Source organism: Cervus elaphus, chromosome 21 (genome assembly GCF_910594005.1).
Source record: "Cervus elaphus chromosome 21, mCerEla1.1, whole genome shotgun sequence".
Taxonomy (NCBI): domain Eukaryota; kingdom Metazoa; phylum Chordata; class Mammalia; order Artiodactyla; family Cervidae; genus Cervus; species Cervus elaphus.
The window spans coordinates 23,761,557-23,765,192 of NC_057835.1; the positions used below are offsets into that span (position 1 = coordinate 23,761,557).

At 47.4% G+C, this 3,636-nt stretch overlaps 1 non-coding gene across 1 annotated transcript; it reads right to left on the reverse strand.

Annotated features, from left to right (window-relative positions):
- Positions 1 to 3,004: 3,004 nt before the first annotated feature.
- TRNAG-UCC lies at positions 3,005 to 3,077 on the reverse strand. Its single transcript has one exon. It is a non-coding gene; the product is annotated as a tRNA-Gly (tRNA).
- Positions 3,078 to 3,636: the final 559 nt, after the last annotated feature.

The window sequence follows — 3,636 nt, forward strand, 5'->3', positions numbered from 1 at the left end:
AACCTCCAAATGCAGCAAGAAAGGGCCTGAGCCAACCGCCAGGCATGTCTGGGGCCGTGGCACCTGTCCTAACACGGGCTTGTGAATGCTGCCCCGACACAGGGCTCCCAGGCTGGAATGCAGCCAAGAGATCCGATTCATGTAATTTAAAGAGCAGTGTGAGTGACGAACTGTGCAGGGGTTTGAAGACAGCAGTCCACATTGAGTTGCAAAATCCAGTGAGGTCCCACTTCCTGGGTGAGTGAAGTGTCTGGCCTCGGGCAGGGCGAGCCTCCTGCTCCTCGACTGTAAGCACCTGGAGGGTCTGGGACAGACGTGGGGCGGAGGGGGCAGGGTCCCGGACTCCCTGGTCTCAGGCAGCAGGTGCCCACATGCACCTCCCTTCAGGAACTCACCTGCCCCGTCGGGATCTGCTCCACAGCTTCCCCGACCAATGGTTGTAAGACAGCTGAGAAGTATTTTCTAAAGCGTTTAGTAGGATTGAGCATATGTCGTCCTTGTGCTTTTAAAGGATAATGAGCAATTAGAAGGGGACTCCATGGACGACAGTTTTGTGTTGGCCATTGGCTGTTTTCATGGCCGGGAGGAGGAGATGGGCAGCCTGGGCCTTGAGACGCCCGAGGCTCAGGCAGAGGTGCAGGGGCACTCGGAGCTTCCATGTTCCATTCACATCCTGCGCTCTCTGGCATGTGTTCCTCGTCTGCTCTTGAAGGCTTTCATTTTCCTGAAATAGGCTTCCCTCCCCGTTCCAGGCAGGTTGAGACTTTCCCTCCTCCGTTCCCCGAAGGCCTTGCAGCGACCACGTGGCAGGACTGGGCTGGAGCCTCCCCTGTGTCCTCCACCCACCCAGGAGGGGTTGGGAGTCTTCAGTGACCAGAATTGCTCACACACTGCAGAAAGGGAAAACGCTGATGTCCGATCCTTAAATATTGATGTGCTTAAGTGCTAAGTCACTTTAGTCATGTCTGACTGTGCGACCCTATGGACTGCAGGCTTCTAGGCTTCTCTGTCCATGGGATTCTCTAGGCAAGAATACTGGAGTGGGTTGCCATGCTCTCCTTCAGGGGATCTTCCTAATCCAGGGATTGAACCTGCCTCTCTTATGTCTCCTGCATTGGCAGGCAGGTTCTTTATCACTAGCACCACCTGGGAAGTCCCTTAAATATTGATACTTGCTAGTTAATTTAACCTAGATCTCACAGTCTTTAAACTTCAAACCCAGAGAACCAGAATAGACTCTTTCTCAAAGAAGACAAACAGATAGCCAACAGGCCCATGAAAAGATGCTCCACATCACTAATCACCAGGGAGACGTCATCAAAACCACAGTGAGACGTTACTGCACACCTGTCAGAGTGGCTGTCATCAAAAGGTCCACAAATAACAAGTGCTGGTGAGGATATAGAGAAAGGGGAACACTTGTGCACTGTTGGTGGGAAGGTAAATTGGTGCAACCACTGTGGAAAACAGTATGGAGCATCCTCAAAATACTGAAACTAGAACTACCATATAATGCAGCAATTCCACTCCTGGGTATTCATCCAAAGAAATGAAAACACTCTCTTGAAGAGATGTCTGTATCCATACACTCTGCACCATTATTCACAACAGCCGAGGCATGGGAAAGACCTAAATAAGTACTTTCTAAAGTGAAATGAAAGCTTTGAAAACATGACTTTTACACAGAAGTTATTTTATGAGTTGCAGAGTGAGTTCACCACGGGACTGCTGACTTTAAGATGATTTTTGTGGTTTAGTTGCTCAGCCGTGTCTCACTTTTTGTGACCCCATAGACTGTAACCCACCAGGCTCCGCTGAACATGGAATTTCCCAGACACGAATAATGGAGTGGGTTGCCATTTCCTTCTCCAGGATATCTTCCCCACCCAGAGATCAAACCAGAGTCTCTTGTGTCTCCTGCATTGGTAGGTAGATTCTTTATGACTGAGCCACCAGGGAAGCCCTATAAGATTGTAGGTTGAATTCATCTCTTATCTATGCAGTATTTTCATAACACCTCAAACATATTAATGAAATTAAAATGGGATCAAAGCTTCAGTGACCCCTCAGCTGTTGTAATGCAGCTAAAACAACCTGCCACTTTGCTCCTGTTAAGAGAGCAAAGCTGTTAAGCCAGCTCCCTGGTTTTGGCTTCAGAGGAGGAGAGTTGCCCCAGTTGAGTAGCAGGGGCTGTGAGTGAAACAGAAAGGGGCAGGTGTCTGGTTTGGGACACATTTGCTCTGTGGTCTTTATAGCACGTGGTCTGGGCGATTGTGGGCCCAGCTGGTTGGAGGGACAGGCACGATGCAGCTTGGGCATGGCCCAAAGAGACAGACAGGAGACTGGGGCCTTCATCAAACAGAGAAAACAGAACAGAGACTTGAATTAGAATTGAAAACACTGAGAGATTTGAAGCGGACCTGAAAAAAAATTCATTTGCCACACATTGCACTGTCCAAAAAAAAAAAAAAGGAAAGAAACTGAAACAGGGTCAGGAATTTACTCATTAAAAGTAGGGGGCTGGGGTCCTGTATTCACTTCCTTGTAGGCCCAGCTTGTTGTGAGAACTGACCGGTGTGTGGCCAAGACGAGATTTCCATCAAACTGTGCCTTTAATCCAAGATGTGTTGTGGGGTATTCAGGGAAAATTGAAAGAAAGGAGGTGGAGATTGTGATATTTTAAATACATCAAAAAACTATGTGTAGGGATCTCACTGATGGGCCTGATAGTCTGCTTCCTCTGACCTAGGAAGCAATTCGTTAATCTCTCAGTGGTTCATTAATATAATAAATCCAACCTTGACATTGCAGAGTAAAAAAGCATTTTTAAAGGAAACACACGTATTATGCTTTTGGCAACACTGGATTTACTTGCTAATATATTGTTTAAAATCTTTATGTCTATCCATGGGTGAGATTGGTCTGAAAATTATGATGTGTTTGTTGGGCTTTAATTTTTTCTTTTTTTTTTTTTGGCTGTGACGTGTGGCACATGGGATCTTGGTTCCCCCAACAGGGATCGAACCTGTGCCCCCTACAGTGGAAGTGCAGAGTCTTACCTACTGGACCACCAGGGAAATCCCTATTTGCTAGGTTTTGGTATGAGATTTATGCTGGTCTCATAAGATGAGTTGACTGCCAGTCTCTCTTTTCTCTTCTTTGAGAAAATTTGTGTAAAGGTTAATGTTATTTCTCCTAAAACATTTGGAAGAAACTACCAGGATGTGGAAAAATTATGCAGCCTCAATCCAGGCTTGACCTGGTTCTTTGCACTGAAGAAGCTGGCCCTCTGTCTCCACATCTGTAAAGTAGGTTTTATACCTACTTGGTTTATGTTTACACTCGCTGTGGAGATAACAAGTCCCCCTTGCCTTACGTTGCCTGTGTAAGGTTGCAGAGTTCCTCAGAAATATGTCATAAGCCTCTGTGAGGTCCTGAGTGTTCTACTTGAGGGGCCGAGTGAGTAGATGGCAGAGTCAGAAAGTGAGCTCAGAATCTTGGAAGGTGAACGTGTCCTCTGATGGATACAAGGGGCCCTTGGGAGCTAGCAGGTGAGGATGCTGATGGCCTCCTGGTGGGGTTGAGCTGCACCCCCTGGTCCTGCCAGGTTCCTGAAGCTGGCACCATCCCCTCCCA